General features: G+C 47.0%; 1 protein-coding gene across 3 annotated transcripts in view; it reads right to left on the bottom strand.

Moving 5' to 3' along the window:
• FBXW5 (F-box and WD repeat domain containing 5) overlaps positions 1-9,237 on the bottom strand; it is a 44,024-nt gene extending 34,787 nt beyond the window's left edge. For 2 of the 3 annotated variants that reach the window (XM_038767765.1, XM_038767767.1), the window contains exons 1-2: positions 9,188-9,237; positions 4,002-4,055 (exon numbers count right to left, since the gene is read on the bottom strand). The gene's annotated coding sequence lies outside the window, so the exon portion shown is untranslated. The remainder of the gene's footprint in view (positions 1-4,001; positions 4,056-9,187) is intronic. The other variant, XM_038767766.1, reaches the window with a different exon arrangement.
• Between the last annotated feature and the right edge of the window lie 8,784 nt (positions 9,238-18,021).

The following is an 18,021-nucleotide window of genomic DNA, read 5'->3' as shown; positions in this document are numbered from 1 at the left end:
GCCTTGAAGGGAGGAAGAGAGAGAGCTTGGCGGATGGGCAGAGGGATTGGGGGCATTCCAGGCCCGGGGGATGACGTGGGCCGGGGGTCGACGGCGGGACAGGCGAGAGCGAGGTACGGGGAGGAGATCAGCGGCGGAGGAGCGGAGGGTGCGGGCTGCGATGGAGAAGGACAGAAGGGAGGTGAGGTGATGGAGAGCCTTGAAGCCCAGGGTGAGGAGTTTCTGCCTGATGCGCAGATTGATTGGGAGCCACTGGAGACTTTTGAGGAGGGGAGTGATATGCCCAGAGCGTTTCTGGACAAAGATAATCCGGGCAGCGGCGTGAAGTATGGATTGAAGTGGAGAGAGACACGAGGATGGGAGATCAGAGAGAAGGCTGATGCAGTAGTCCAGGCGGGATAGGATGAGAGCTTGAAAGAGCAGGGGAGCGGTTGGGATGGAGAGGAAAGGGCGGATCTTGGCGATGTTGCGGAGCTGAGACCGGCAGGTTTTCGTCACGAGTGGGAGGACTTGGGGGGCAGCGCGACAGAGTCCCGACTTTCCCTCCAAACCAGCCCCCCGCTCCCTGCCTGCAGTGCGCTTGAAACGGGGGACGGGGTTGGGGTAGCCCAACAGGAAAGGGCAGAGACCCCCGAGCATGGTTTGGATACCCCCACCGCGATGGCCGAGAGAGAAGCGGCGGGGCCTCGGTGACAAGGGCCCAGGCTTGGGAGTCGGGGGTTCCCGGCTCCGCCACGGGTCAGCCCGGTGACTTTGGGCCAGGCGCTTCTCCGGGCCTCAGTTTGCCTCCTCTGGAAAATGGGGGCTGAAGACTGCGAAGGCCCACGTGGGATGACCGGATGACCCTGTATCTCCCCCAGCGCTTAGAACAGTGCTTTGCACAGTCAGAGCTTAGCAAATACCATTATTATTAGTAGTACAAGCGCTTAGTACAGTGCTCTGCACATAGTAAGCGATCAATAAATACGACTGATGATTATGATTATTACAATAAAAGAGAGACAATCCCTGCCCACAGCGGGCTCACCGTCAAGAACGGCGCTTAGAACAGTGTGCTGGGCACATAGTAAGCGCCTAACAAATGCCATCATCACCATCATCATCGCCAGGACTTCAGGTCTCCTCCATCCCTCGCCCCAACCCAGGCCCTTCACCAGTCACTTAATAATAATAATAATAATAATAATAATGATGGCATTTGTTAAGCGCTTACTATGTGCAAAGCACTGTTCTAAGCGCTGGGGGGATACGATGGGATCAGGTTGTCCCACGTGGGGCTCACAGTCTTAATCCTCATTTTACAGACGAGGGAACTGAGGCTCAGAGAAGTTAAGTGACTTGCCCAAGGTCACACAGCAGACATGCGGCAGAGTCGGGATTCGAACCCATGACCTCTGACTCCAGAGCCCGGGCTCTTTCCACTGAGCCTCAGTGACCTCAAATGTAAAATGGGGATTAAGACTGTGAGCCCCCCATGGGACAACGTGATCACCTTGTAGCCTCCCCAGCGCTCAGAACAGTGCTTTGCACATAGTAAGCGCTTACGGTGCTCTGCACACAGTGAGCGCTCAATAAATACGATTGATGATGATGATAAATGTCATTATTATTATATTATTATTCACTGGCTCTTCCCGTGAATAAGAAAAACCACCGCAATCTCGCATCTCGCGTTACCTACCGACACCCATTTTTTTAATGCTATTTGTTAAGTGCATATTATGTGGCAGGCACTGTACTAAGCGCTGGAGCAGATACGAGCTATTCCGGTTGGACAGAACCAAGGGCCCACAGGTGTCTCGGTTCCCTCATCTGTAAAATGGGGATTCTTGGACACGAGGAGGCACAGAGAAGTGAAATGACTCGACTAAGGTCACCCAGGGGTCCATCAATTAGTCTACACTGCTTCCTTTTCTCTTCAACTAAACACCCAATCCCCATGACACCCAATATTCAAACCTTATGATACTGACTGACCGCTGCTTGAGCCCGTTGTTGGGTAGGGACCGTCTCTATATGTTGCCAACTTGTACTTCCCAAGCGCTTAGTACAGTGCTCTGCACACAGTCAGCGCTCAGTAAATACGACTGAATGAATGAATGAAAAATGACTACGACTATGAGCCCTTTGTGGGACACGGACTGTGTCCGACTTTGTATCTACCCCGGCGTTCAATACAGTGCCTGGCACTGTAGCTAATAACAATAATAATAATGATGATGGCATTTATTAAGCGCTTACTACATGCAAAGCACTGTTCTAAGTGCTGGGGAACTTGCAAGGTGATCAGGTTGCCCTATGGGGGGGCTCCCAGTCAATCCCCATTTTCCAGATGAGGGAACTGAGGCCCAGAGAAGTGACTTGCCCAAAGTCCCACAGCTGATAATTGGCGGAGCTGGGATTTGAACCCACGACCTCTGACTCCAAAGCCCGCTGCTTCTCTGAGCTAGGGACATAGTAGGTGCTTAATACTATAAAAATAATAGTGGGCACTCGATAAACACCAGGATTGTTTCTGAAAATCTTCTAAGGCCTCTCTTTTTTATGGTATTTGTTAAGTGCTTATTATGTGCCAGGCACTGTACTAAGCGCTGGGGTGCTTACAAGCAAGTTGGGACACAGTCCTTATCCCGCAAAGGGTTTAGAGTTTTAAGCCCCATTTTGCAGACGAGGTACACAGAGAAGTGATGCGACACACCCACGGTCACACAGCAGACGAGTGGCGGCGTCGGGATTAATAATAATAATAATAATGTTGGTATTAAGTGCTTACTATGTGCCAAGCCCTGTTCTAATCAATCAATCAATCGTATTTATTGAGCGCTTACTGTGTGCAGAGCACTGTACTAAGCGCTTGGGAAGTCCAAGTTGGCAACATCTAGAGACAGTCCCTACCCAACAGTGGGCTCACAGTCTAAAAGGGGGAGACAGAGAACAAAACCAAACATATTAACAAAATAAAATAAATAGAATAGATATGTACAAGTAAAATAGAGTAATAAATATGTACAAACATATCATCATCAATCGTATTTATTGAGCACTTAGTATGTGCAGAGCACTGTACTAAGCGCTTGGGAAGTCCAAATTGGCAACATATAGAGACGGTCCCTACCCAACAGTGGGCTCACCGTCTCGAAGGGGGAGACAGAGAACAGAACCAAACATATTAACAAAATAAAATAAATAGAATAGATATGTACAAGTAAAATAAATAAAAAGAGTAATAAATATGTACAAACATATATCCATATATACAGGTGCTGTGGGGAAGGGAAGGAGGTAAGATGGGGGGGAATGGAGAGTCCCTTTCAGACTGTGAGCCCACTGTTGGGTAGGGACCGTCTCTATATGTTGCCAACTTGTGCTTCCCAAGCGCTTAGTACAGTGCTCTGCACACAGTAAGCGCCCAATAAATACGATCGATGATGATGATGGAGAGGGGGACGAGGGGGAAGGGGGAGATACAAGGTAATCCGGTGGTCCCATATGGGGCTCACAGTCTTCATCCCCATTTCCCAGACGAGGGAACTGAGGCCCAGCGAATAATAATAACACTGTTGGTATTTGTTAGCGAAGCAGCATGGCTTAATGGAAAGAGCCTGGGCTTTGGAGTCAGAGGTCACGGGTTCAAATCCCAGCTCCACCAACTGTCAGCTGGGTGACTCTGGGCAAGTCGCTTCGCTTCTCTGGGCCTCGGTTCCCTCATCTGTAAAATGGGGATGAAGACCGTGAGCCCCACGTGGGACAACCTGATCACCTTGTATCCCCCCCCAGCGCGTAGAACAGTGCTCTGCACATAGTAAGCGCTTAACAAGTACCATCATCGTCATTAAGCGCTTACTATGTGCCAAGCACTGTTCTAAGCACTGGAAGTGACTCGTCCAGGGTCACTCGGCTGACAAGTGAGCCAGGAGCGGAACCGCCGACCTCTGGCACCCAAGCCGGGGCTCTTTCCACTGAACCGCGCCGCCTCTCTTCCCGTCCGATCCCTTTCTCACCTCGGGATCCAGGGGTTATGGAAGCGGAAAAACGGGATCGGGGGCGGCCTGGCCCTGCGGAGGGAAAGAGCTATTGTTACCGGAGGAGACGAGCTGGCAGGAAAACCCCCCTCGTGCCCCTCGGCCTGGTGACCTTCCAAACACGCTTGGAACCAGGCCTCGAGACGCGTCTCGCTCCCGACACCGTCCCCACGGTGACGTTTTTCCGCCACCATTTTCTCGAGCTCCGGACGGCTTTTCCCACGTGACAGTCTATTCCTCGATGGGATTGATCGAGTGCTTCCGATGTGCGGAATACTGTACTGATCATTTTATTCCGTTAGGATGTTTGGTTTGGTTCTCTGTCCCCCCCTTCTAGACTGTGAGCCCACTGTGGGGTAGGGACCGTCTCCATATGTTGCCTACTTGGACTTCCCGAGCGCTTAGGACAGTGCTCTGCACACAGTAAGCGCTCAATAAATACAATTGATTGACTGATAAATGAATGAATGAATGAATGAATGGAAGAGGAATAAATTTATCCCCATTTCCCCGCCGTTTGTACATATCTATTCTATTTGTACATATCTATTCTATTTATTTTGTACCTATCTATTCTATTTATTTTATTTTGTTAGTATGTTTGGTTTTGTCCTCTGTCTCTCCCTTTTAGACTGTGAGCCCGCTGTTGGGTGGGGACTGTCTCTATATGTTGCCAATTTGTACTTCCCAAGCGCTTAGTACAGTGCTCTGCATGCAGTCAGCGCTCAATAAATATGATTGATTGATTGATTGATTGACTTCCCAAGCGCTTAGTACAGTGCTCTGCACACAGTAGGCGCTCAATAAATGCGACTGATGATGATGATGATAATAATCATGCTGGCATTTGTTAAGCGCTCACCGTTCTAAGCGCTGAGGGGATACGAGGTGAGCAGGTTGTCCCACGTGGAGCTCACGGTCTTCACCCCCATTTTACAGATGAGGGAACTGAGGCGCAGAGAAGTGGCTTGCCCAGTCACACGGCTGGCAATCGGCAGAGCTGGGATTTGAACCCATGACCTCGCTCTTTCCACCGAGCCGCGCTGCTTCTCTGCGGAATACTGCGCTAAATGCTTTTGGGAGAGGACAACACGGCACGGTTAGCCGGCGGATTCCCTGCCCGCAACGGACTTACGGTCCAGACTTGACCGCGAGCCCACTCTTCTACAATAACAACGTTGGCATTTGTTAGGCGCTTACTATGTGCAAAGCGCTGTTCTAAGCGCTGGGGGGGGGGGATACAAAGTGATCAGATTGTCCCATGTGGGGTTCACGGTCTTAATCCCCATTTTACAGATGAGGCAACTGAGGCTCAGAGAAGAAAAGTGACTTGCCCAAGGTCACACAGCAGACATGTGGCGGAGTCGGCATTCGAACCCATGACCTCTGACTCCAAAGCCCGGGCTCTTTCCACTGAGCCACGCTGCTTCTCGACTTCTTCTATAATAATAATAATAATAATAATGTTGGCATTTGTTAAGCGCTTACTATGTGCAGAGCACTGTTCTAAGCGCTGGGGGTGGATACAAGGTGATCAAGTTGTCCCACATGGGGCTCACAGTCTTAATCCCCATTTTACAGATGAGGGAACTGAGGCTCAGAGAAGTTAAGAGACTTGCCCAAGGTCACACAGCAGACATGTGGCGGAGTCGGGATTCGAACCCATGACCTCTGACTCCAAAGCCCGGGCTCTTTCCACTGAGCCACACTGCTTCCCAAGACTGTGGGCTTCTAGACTGTGAGCCCACTGTTGGGTAGGGACCATCTCTATACATTGCCAACTTGGACTTCCCAAGCGCTTAGTACAGTGCTCTTCACACTGTAAGCGCTCAATAAATACGACTGAATGAATGAATGGACAGGGAGATGGATCACCACCACAATTATTATTTCTTGCCGTGCACAACCAGGAGAAACTCTACAATCCAATCGGTAATTACCCGGCGTCCCGACCTATTTTTTGAGGTGATTGGGTGACCGAGGCCAGTCTCTACCGGTAAAAATGGGAATTTCCTGGGAATTCCTGGGAATTAGGAGATAAAAACCAACCCTGTCTTCCCGAACCGGAGCAAACAAGTTACTGGGGGAAGAGAAGTTCTCTCACGCTGTTTCGTCTACAGTGTGGCCTAGAGGGAAGAGTCCGGATATGGGCGTCAGGAGTCCCGGGGCTGCCGAGTGACCCTGGATAAGTCACCTAACTTCTCTGGGCCTCGGTTTCCTCAACTAATGATGATTCTGGTTAAGCCGTTACTATGTGCCAAGCACCGCACACGGACGGGGGCAGGTCACTTCACTTCTCTGTGCCTCAGTGACCTCACCTGTAAAACGGGGATGAAGACTGTGAGCCCCACGTGGGACAACCTGATCACCCTGTATTCCCTCCCCAGCGCTTAGAACAGTGCTTGGCACATAGTAAGCGCTTAACAAATACCATTATTATTATTATTAGATACAGGATGATAAAGTTGGACACAACGTCGCGGGGAAGATTTCTCCTTCTCCCTTAGAGTACAAGCCCCATGAGGTCCAGGGACTTTGTCCACTGAAATCATCCTATACCAACCACAGTGTTTAGCACAGTGCTTTTGTAAGTGCTTAATCCCATCTCTTTTTTCTTTTTTCGTATTCGTTAAGCGCTTCCCATGTGCCAGGCACTGTTCTAAGCGCTGGAGTAGATACGAAGCAGCGTGGCTCAGTGGAAAGAGCCCGGGCTTTGGAGTCGGAGGTCATGGGTTCAAATCCCGGCTCTGCCAATTGTCAGCTGGGTGACTTGGGGCAAGTCACTCCTCTGGGCCTCAGTGACCTCATCTGAAAAATGGGGATTAAGACTGTGAGCCCCCCGTGGGACCACCTGATCACCTTGTCACCTCCCCAGCGCTTCGCATGTAGTAATGATAGTGATGGCATTTATTAAGCACTTACTATGTACAAAGCAATACTATCATTATTATTATTATTATTATTATTACTACAATAAAGAGGGACAATCCCTGCCCACAACAGGCTCACAGTCTAGAACAGTGCTTAGAACAGGGTGCTTTGCACACAGCAAGCGCCTAACAAATACCATCATTATTATTATTATTATCATCATTATTATTACAATTAAGAGAGACAATCCCTGACCACAACAGGCTCACAGTCCAGAACAGCGCTGGGAGCCGGGTGCTTTGCACATAGTAAGCGCTTAACAAATACCATTATTATTATTATTATTATTACTATTAACCTTATTATTACAATTAAGAGAGCCAATCCCTGCCCACAACAGGCTCACAGTCCAGAACAGCGCTTAGAACAGGGTGTTTTGAACATAGAAAGAGCTTCACAAATACCATCATTATTATTATTATTATTACTATTACTATTAAGAGAGACAATCCCTGTCCACAACAGGCTCGCAGTCCAGAACAGCGCTTAGAACAGGGTGCTTTGAACATAGAAAGCGCTTCACAAATACCATTATTATTATTATTACTATTACCATTATTATTACAATTAAGAGAGACAATCCCTACCCACAACAGGCTCGCAATCCAGAACAGCGCTTAGAACTGGGTGCTTTGCACATAGTAAGCGCTTAACAAATACCATTATTATTACTATTACCATTATTATTACAATTAAGAGAGACAATCCCTACCCACAACAGGCTCACAATCCAGAACAGCGCTTAGAACAGGGTGCTTTGCACATAGTAAGCGCTTAACAATACCATTACTACCATTATTATCATTCTTATTACAATTAAGAGAAACAATCCCTGCCCACAACAGGCTCACAGTCCAGAACAGCGCTTAGAACCGGGTGCTCTGAACATAGAAAGCGCTTAATACCATTATTATTATTATTATTACTATTATCATTATTATTACAATTAAGAGAGACAATCCCTGCCCACAACAGGCTCGCAGTCCAGAACAGCGCTTAGAACAGGGCGCTTTGAACTAGGAAAGCGCTTAACACAACTTGTACTTCCCAAGCGCTTAGTACAGTGCTCTGCACACAGTAAGTGCTCAATAAATACGACTGATTGACTGATTAACAAAAACCATTATTATTATTACTATTATCATTATTATTACAATTAAGAGAGACAATCCCCGCCCACAACAGGCCCACAGTCCAGAACAGCACTTAGAACAGGGTGCTTTGAATTAGGAAAGCGCTTAACAAATACCACTATTATTATTATTATCACGATCATCATCATCAATCGTATTTACTGAGCGCTTACTATGTGCACAGCACTGTACTAAGCGCTTGGGAAGTACAAATTGGCAACATACAGAGACAGTCCCTACCCAACAGTGGGCTCACAGTCTAAAAGGGGGAGACAGAGAACAAAACCAAACATACTAACAAAATAGAATAAATAGAATAGATATGCACAAGTAAAATAAATAAATATTGTAATAAATATGTACAAATGTATATACATATATATATATATATACATATATTATTACAATTAAGAGAGACAATCCCTGCCCACAACAGGCGCACAGTCCAGAACAGCGCTTAGAACCGGGTGCTTGGCCCACAGCAAGCGCTCAACCAATACTTCTCTGGGCCTCAGTGACCTCACCTGTAAAATGGGTAGGGACTGTCTCTATGTGTTGCCAATTTGTACTTCCCAAGCGCTTAGTACAGTGCTCTGCACATAGTAAGCGCTCAATAAATACGATTGATTGATTGATTGATAAAATGGGGATTAAGACGATGAGCCCCCCGTGGGACAACCTGATCACCCTGTATCCTCCCCAGCGCTTAGAACTGTGCTTTGCACATGGTAAGCGTTTAACAAATGCCAATTATTATTATTACCACGATTATTATTAGGTACCACCCTTATTATTACTAATACCATTATTATTATTAGAAGGGGAGGGGAGGAGACAGACAACACAACCAGGAGCCAGGCCATCGGAAGCCAGAGAATTCTAGCTATGGACGCATCATTCCCAAGCGCTTAGTCCAGTGCTCTGCACACAGGAGGCGCTCAATAAATAGGAGTGAATGAATTTATTGAATGAATGATTAGTGAATGAATGAAATCAATACAGTAATAAAGGTGGGGGGAGGGGGAAGGGCAGAGGGGGGAGGAGGGGAGGAAAAAGGGGGTGTTGGGGGGGTGTCAGTGCGGTGACAGAGTGGCTACTTACTGGACAGGGGACCCCCCAAGGGGGCGGTGAGGACGCCTGGGCCCTGGCCCCGCCACCTTCCCGAAAACCCCCTTCCGCTCGGCCGGCCGCTCTTTCCCCCGCCGCCACTTCCGCGTCTCTATGGTCCTCGGCCGCCCGGCTCCGCGGCGCCCCCTACCGGCCGCGTCCTCAAATCCCACCGGCAACCGCTAGAGGGCAGCGCCTGCCCCGGGCGATTTCAATCAATCAATCATATTTATTGAGCGCTTACTGCGTGCACAGCACTGTACTAAGCGCTTGGGAAGTACAAATTGGCAACATCTAGAGACGGTCCCTACCCAACAGCGGGCTCACAGTCTAAAACGGGGAGAGAGAGGACAAAACCAAACATACTAACAAAATACAATAAATAGAATAGATCATCATCATCATCATCAATCGTATTTATTGAGCGCTTACTATGTGCAGAGCACTGGACTAAGCGCTTGGGAAGTACAAATTGGCAACATCTAGAGACAGTCCCTACCCAACAGCGGGCTCACAGTCTAAAAGGGGGAGACAGAGGACAAAACCAAACATACTAACAAAATACAATAAATAGAATAGATCATCATCATCATCATCAATCGTATTTATTGAGCGCTTACTATGTGCAGAGCACTGGACTAAGCTCTTGGGAAGTACAAATTGGCAACATATAGAGACAGTCCCTACCCAACAGTGGGCTCACAGTCTAAAAGGGGGAGACAGAACAAAACCAAATATACTAACAAAATAAAATAAATAGAATAGATATGTACAAATAAAATAAATAAATAGAGTAATAAATATGTACAAACATATATACATATATACAGGGCTAATCGCTCCACCGCCCCTGCCCCCATCCTCTGAGGCCGCTTGCTGGATGAGCTTATACAAGAAGATAGATATGTACAAAATAGATAGAATAGATATGTACAAATAGAATAGATATGTACAAACGGCGGGGAAATGGGGATAAATTTATTCCTCTTCCATTCATTCATTCATTCATTCATTTATCAGTCAATCAATTGTATTAATTGAGCTCTTACTGTGTGCAGAGCACTGTCCTAAGCGCTCGGGAAGTCCAAGTTGGCAACATATAGAGACGGTCCCTACCCAACAGTGGGCTCACAGTCGAGAAGGGGGAGACAGAGAACAAAAACAAATTAACAAAATAAAATAAATAGAATAGGTATGTGCAAGTAAAATAGAGTAATAAATACGTAAAAACATATATACATATATAATGATGGCGTTGATTAAGCGCTTATTGTGGGCCAAGCACTGTTCTAAGCGCTGGGGAGGTTACAAGGAGATCAGGTTGTTCCATGGTGGGGGGCTCACAGTCTTCATCCCCATTTTCCGGTAACTCATTCATTCATTCATCCAGTCATTTATTCATTCATTTATCCAGTAACTCATTCATTCAGTCATTCATCCATCCATTTATCCAGTAACTCATTGAAGATGATGATATTTGTTAAGCGCTTACTATGTGCAAAGCACTGTTCTAAATGCTGGGGAGGTTACAGGGTGATCAGGTTGTCCCACGGGGGGCTCACAGTTTTAATCCCCATTTTACAGATGAGGTAACGGGGGCACAGAGAAGTTAAGTGACTTGCCCAAAGTCACACAGCTGACAGTTGGCGGAGTCGGGATTTGAACCCATGACCTCTGACTCCAAAGCCTGGGATCCTTCCATTGAGCCACGCTGCTTCTCATTCATTCATTCATCCATCCATTCATTTATCCAGTAACTCATTCATTCATCCACCCATTCATTCATTTATCCAGTAACTCATTCATTCATCCACCCATTCATTCATTTATCCGGTAACTCATTCATTCACTGTCATTCATCCATCCAGTCATTCATTCATTCATCCAGTCATTCGTTAATTCATCCAGTATTCATCCATTCATCCAGTCAGTCTCCCCCTTTTAGACTGTGAGCCCACTGTTGGGTAGGGACTGTCTCTATATGTTGCCAACTTGTACTTCCCAAGCGCTTAGTACAGTGCTCTGCACACGGTAAGCGCTCAATAAATACGATTGAACGAATGAATGAGTCAGAGGTCATAGGTTCTAATCCCCCCTCCGCCGCTTGTCAGCTGGGTGACTGGGCAAGTCATTTAACCTCTCTGTGCCTAAATGACCTCATCTGTAAAAATTGGGATTAAGACTGTGAGCCCCACATGGGACAACCGATCACCTTGTAACCTCCCCAGCGCTTAGAACAGTACTTTGCACATAGTAAGTGCTTAATAAATGCCATTATTACTATTATTCTCTGGGCCTCAATTACCTCACCTGGAAAATGGGGATTAAGACCGTGAGCTCCCTATGGGACAACCTGATCACCTCGTAACCTCCCCAGCGCTTAGAACAGTGCTTTGCACATACTAAGCGCTTAATAAATGCCATTATTATTATTATTCTCTGGGCCTCAGTTACCTCACCTGTAAAATGGGGATTAGGACCGTGAGCCCCACATGGGACAACCTGATTACCCTGTACCTCCCCCAGCGCTTAGAATAGTGCCTTTGCACATAGTAAGTGCTTAGTAAATGCCATTATTATTATTATTCTCTGGGCCTCAGTTACCTCACTAGGAAAATGGGGATTAAGACTTTGATCCCCCCGTGGGACAACTACCTTGTATCTCCCTCATCGCTTAGAACAGTGCTTTGCGCATAGTAAGCGCTTAATAAATGCCATTATTATTATTATTATTCTCTGGACCTCAGTTACCTCACCTGGAAAGTGGGGATTAAGACCGTGAGCCCCACGTAGGCCAGCCTGATTACCTTGTGCCTCCCCCAGCGCTTAGAACAGTGCTTGGCACCTAGTAAGCGCTTAATAAATGCCATTATAATTATTATTATTATTCTCTGGGCCTCAGTTACCTCACCTGGAAAATGGGAATTAAGACCGTGAGCCCCACGTGGGACAAACTGATTACCTTGTACACCCCTCAGCGCTTAGAACAGTGCTTTGCACATAGTAAACGCTTAACAAATGCCATTATTATTATTATTACTATTTGTATGGGCCGCGTGCCAAGCCTCTCCCGGCCCACGTGACCCCTGGTAAAGTGACGTGCGCAACCCACCTCAGCGCCTCACCCAGACCACGTGACCACCTGGCGGAGTGACGTGCGCAAACCCGCCCGGTCCCTCCCAGCCATTCCCGGACCACGTGACCCCCAGTAGAGTGACGTGTGCCTCTCCCTCAGCTCCTCCCCGCTCCGCCAGGACCACGTGACCCCAGGGTAGCGTGACGTGCGCACCGTCCCTCTGCTCCCCGGCCCACGTGACCCCCCTGTTAGTGTGACGTGTGCAACTCCCTCGGCTCCTCCCTTCCCCGCCCGGACCACGTGACCCCCGGGTGACGTGACGTGCGCACCGCCCCTCTGCTCCCGGCCCACGTGATCCCTTGGTAGAGTGACGTGTGCAGCCTTCCCCTGCTTTTCTCCTCCATCTTTGGCCTAGGTGACCTTTCTCTGTAAGGGTGAAGGTTTCATTGTCTTTTCAGGGCCCAGGTGTGTCCCGAAGAACTAAACGAACCCTGGGCAGCACCCCTCTCCTTCCCATAAACCCTCCCAACCCTGTCGCAGAAAAGTCACCCTTTGTTGTCCGCCAGCGGACTTGGCATGACTGACTCCATTCCCCTGTTGGGTAGTGTTGTCCGCTAGCGGACTTGACGTGACTGACTCCATTTTGTGTATGCTGACAGCCATATATACGTTTATACAGGAGCTGGTGTTGTGCCGAGAATCAGCGAGTGAGACCCAGGTAGAAATTTAGAAGTGGATTTTATTAGCGCGCGACTGCAAGGGGCCAGGGACCCAGATCAAGCAGCCCTGATCCCATTCTCACTGTGTCTTTTATTCAGTTACAGCAACATGGGAGGGAGCATTTAGGAATTTCAGGAATCCAATTAGGACCAACAGGATGCTGTAAATTCTGTTTTTACTGCCTTGCAAAGGTTGTTGTTATCTGCCATATGGCCTTGTATAAATAGGTGTGTAAATTCTGTTATCTTCTGTTGTCACTGTCTTGTCAGGATGTCATCTGACCTACGACCTTACATAGATAAGTGTTACTTGTTTAATGGCCTTGAAGGCATCTGTTGCAGACAATACAAAAAGGAGTTGTTCTCTCAGCCTGCACAAAATGGAGTCAGTCATGTCAAGTCCACTAGTGGACAACAGGGATGGCTTTTGTCAGGCAGGTCAGGGTGGGGGAGGCCTTTGTTAGGCAGGTTTTGTGGCGAGAAGTTTTGGCGGGCATTCTTCTTCCATGAAGAAGGGTGTACAAAGGGATGGGAGGAAGGGATGGGAAAACAAAATGGATATCAGACAAACCCGATCACAACACTGGGAACACCGTGAGCCCGTGGAAAGACCGGGTGGGGGATGCCAAATGGGTAGCTCGGAAGCAGAGGCCGAATGACGTGCTCTCTAGGTGTAAAAAGAGAAGGGAAATCTAGTCAAAAATGCCCTACCGCTCTCTAACTTCATCTTGATCATAAGCTGTAGCCTTTGATTTTGTGTCTCACCTGCTGATGACATTGTGAGACCCTAGAGGACCAGGGACTATACACCTAATTTCCACCCGTGTATTGTTCCTCAGCGTTTAGCACAGCGCTATGTACGCGCTTAAATGCTATTCCTGCTAGTACTGTGTGCGCGCGCAGGATGCTACCCCATCGGTCTGTGAAAGTGGAGGGGCAGGGGCAGCGTGGCTTAGTGGAAAGAGCTAGACTGTGAGCCCACTGTCGGGTAGGGACCGCCTCTATATGTTGCCAGCTTGTACTTCCCAAGCGCTTAGTACAGTGCTGTGCACACAGTAAGTGCTCAATAAACACGATTGAATGAATGAATGAATGACAGTAACCCTCCATTTTGTGCAAGCCGAGAGAACAGCTCCTTTTTGTATTTTACGCAAGGCTCAGCAACAGATGTCTTCAAGGCCAGTAACAAGTAACAAGCAGCTATGCAAGGCCATAGGGCAGATAACAACAACCTGCACAAGGCAGTGAGAACGGAGCATAATGAGAATTTGTAACATCCTGTCCGTCCTAATCGGATTCCTGAAATTCCCAAATGCTCCGCTCCCATGTTGCTGTAACTCAATAAAAGACACAGTGAGAATGGGATCGGGGCTGCTTGTCACTCGTACCTCTCCCGGGAGGTGAACGGGCTGGTAGCCACTTTCCTTCTTTACTGCTCTATCTGAACTCACGTCTCCGAGTCATTTTTCCTATCTGCGTCACCACCCTGGGTACAAGAACCCTGCGGCCGATTTACACCGAGTTAACCTATTTTGCACCCTACTTGTCGACAACAGTAGGGACCGTCTCTATATGTTGCCGACTTGTACTTCCCAAGCACTTGGTCCAGTGCTCTGCACACAGTAAGCACTCAATAAATACGATTGAATGAATGAATGAATACCGGCAGTAACCCTTCACCTGTATATACGTTTATACAGATTTACTACTCTATTTATTTTACTTGTACATATTTACTAGTCTATTTATTTTGTACATGATGTGCATCTAGCTTTACTTCTATTTATTCTGACGACTTGACACCTGTCCACGTGTTTTGTTTTGTCGTCTGTCTCCCCCTTCTAGACTGTGAGCCCGTTGTTGGGTAGGGACTGTCTCTATATCAATCAATCAGTCGTATTTATTGAGTGCTCTATATGTTCTATATGCTGTATATGTTGCTGACTTGTACTTCCCAAGTGCTTAGTACAGTGCTATGCACACAATAAATACGATTGAATGAATGAATAAATGAATTTTGTGCAGGCCGAGAGCAACTCCTTTTCGTATTTATGCAAGGCTCAACAACAGGATGTCTTCAAGGCCAATAACAAGTAACACCTATCCATGCAAGGTCGTAGAGCGGATAACAACCTCCTGCACAAGACAGTGAGAACGGAGAGTAATGAGAATCCATAACATCCTGTCGGTCCTAATTGGATCCCTGAAATTCCCGTTGCTCGCCCCCGCGTTGCTGTAACTCAATAAAAGAGACAGTGGGAACGGGATCGGGGCTGCTCGCCACTCGTACCTCTCGGGAAGTGAAGGGGCTGGTAGTCAACCTTCCTCCTTTCCTGCTCCATCCGAACTCACGTCTCCGAGTCGTTTTTTCCCATCCGCGAAATCGAGCCCTGCGGCCCATTTACACTGGTTAACCTATTTTGCACCCCACACAAAAACAAGGTCACCCTTTCAACACGTTGGAAATTGCTCCGAATTCCTGATTTCTCAACTGGGTGTGTGTTGTGCAATGTGTATCTCAATAATAAACGTGAGGCAACTGAACAGGGCAGGGCTCCTGTCTGGTGAAAGACGGGGGAATTCAGGAAGGGGTTGATTGTGAGAAACCAAGGGACTAGAAGGCCCGGGGGTTTGGAAACTTTCTCGAGGGTGAAAGGACCGGAGACCCAAAGAACACTTCACCGTCATCAGCATCATCGATCGTATTTATTGAGCGCTTACTATGTGCAGAGCACTGTACTAAGCGCTTGGGAAGTCCAAATTGGCAACATCTAGAGACGGTCCCTACCCAACGGTGGGCTCACAGTCTGAAAGGGGGAGACAGAGAACAAAACCAAACATACTAACAAAATAAAATAAATAGAATAGATATGTACAAGTAAAATAAATAAATAAATAGAGTAATAAATATGTACAAACATATATACAGGTCATCAGCATCATCAACTGGTAGTATTTATTGAGCGCTTACTACGGATAGAGCACCGTACTAAGCACTTGGGAGAATCCAGTACGGCAGAGTTGGCACCTTCAGACAATCCTAGCGCGGCTCAGTGGAAAGAGCACGGGCTTGAGAGTCAGAGGTAGTGGGTTCAAATTCCGCTCTGCCAATTGTCAGCTTTGTGACTTCGGGCGAGTCACTTCTCTGTGCCTCAGTTACCTCATCTGTAAAATGGGGGTGAAGACTGTGAGCCCCATGTGGGACAACCCGATTACCCCCAGTGCTTAGAACAGTGCTTGGCACATAGTAAGCGTTTAACAAATACCAAAATCATTATTATTATTAATGGTGATTCTTTTTTTTCTCTAGATTGGAAGCAGTCAATTGTATTTATTGAGGGCTTACTGCCATTCGCTCATTCAATCATATTTATTAAGCGCTTACTGTGCTAAGCGCTTGGGAGAGTACAACAATAAACAGGCAGATTCCCCACCCACAATGAGCTTACAGTCTAGACGAGCTTACAGACTAGAAACAATGTGTGCAGAGCTTTGTACTAAGCGCTCAGGAAAGTACAATATAACAACATAACAGACACAGTCCTTGCCCACAATGAGCTTACAGTCTAGAGGGGGAGACAGACATTAATATAAATAAATAAAATTACAGATGTGTACCTAAGCACAGTGCCTGACACACAGTAGGTGCTTAACACATAATTATAAGTGTTGTGGGGCTGGGAGGGGGGATGAGCACCACACTAAGCGCTTGAGAAGGTAAAATATAACATAGAACAATATTCCCGCTCACTAGTTATTGGAGATGTCAGTGCTTAGAACAGTGCTTTGCACATAGTAAGCGCTTAACAAATACCATTATTATTATTATTATTATGTACTTTTAATAAAATTTTGGTGTGTGGAGACTGATCATCTGTCAGATCAATCGTATTTATTGAGCGCTTACTGTGTGCAGAACACTGTACTAAGCGCTTGGGAAGTCCAAGTTGGCAACATATAGAGACGGTCCCTACCCGACAGCGGGCTCACAGTCTAGAAGGGGGAGACAGAGAACAAAACAAAACATATTAACAGAATAAAATCAATAGAATAGATATGTACAAGTAAAATAAATAAAAAGACATGAAGAGGAAGGGAATTCTAGGCCAGAGGCAGTTTGGATGAAGAGAAAAGGGCCATCAATCAATTGCTAGTATTTATTGAATACCTACTCTGTACTCTTCTAAGGGGTTTGAGAATACAATGCGGTTGTTGGACGGGATCCTTGCATACAAGGAACTTACAAAATAAATTTACAAAGGAAATTACACGTCAGTGAGGCAACAGAACAGGAGGATATGTACATAACTAACTAAAGAAGCAGCCGTGGCTCAGTGGAGAGAGCCCGGGCTTTGGAGTCAGAGGTCACGGGTTCGAATCCTAGCCGCGCCAATTGTCAGCTGTGTGACTTTGGGCAAGTCGCTTCACTTCCCTGGGCCTCAGTTCCCTCATCTGGCAAATGGGGATGAAGACTGTGAGCCCCCCCCCGTGGGGCAACCTGATCACCTTGTTACCTCCCCAGCGCTTAGAACAGTGCTTTGCACATAGTAAGCGCTTAACAAATGCAATCATCGTCGTTATTATTATCATTAAGTCCCTGGGGATTCATTCATTCATTCAATAGTATTTAGTAAACGCTTCCTGTGTGCAGAGGACTGTACTAAGCGCTTGGGAAAGTACGATGCAACAATAAACAGCGACAATCCCTGCCCACAAGGAGCTCGCAGTCTAGCTTTGGAGCCCCTCATGGGACAACCTGATCACCTTGTCACCTCCCCAGCGCTTAGAACAGTGCTTTGCACATAGTAAGTGCTTAATAAATGCCATTATTATTATTATTAGAGGGGGGACAACCTGATCACCTTGTAACCTCCCCAGCACTTAGAACCATGCTTTGCACATAGTAAGGGCTTAATAAATGCCATCATTATTATTATTATTATTATTAGAGGGGGGACAACCTGATCACCTTGTAACCTCCCCAGCACTTAGAACCGTGCTTTGCACATAGTAAGCGCTTAATAAATGCCATC

Source organism: Tachyglossus aculeatus, chromosome 27, assembly GCF_015852505.1.
Source record: "Tachyglossus aculeatus isolate mTacAcu1 chromosome 27, mTacAcu1.pri, whole genome shotgun sequence".
NCBI lineage: Eukaryota > Metazoa > Chordata > Mammalia > Monotremata > Tachyglossidae > Tachyglossus > Tachyglossus aculeatus.
The sequence above is the reverse complement of the archived record's forward strand: the minus strand, read 5'-3'. Positions and strand labels throughout refer to the sequence as shown.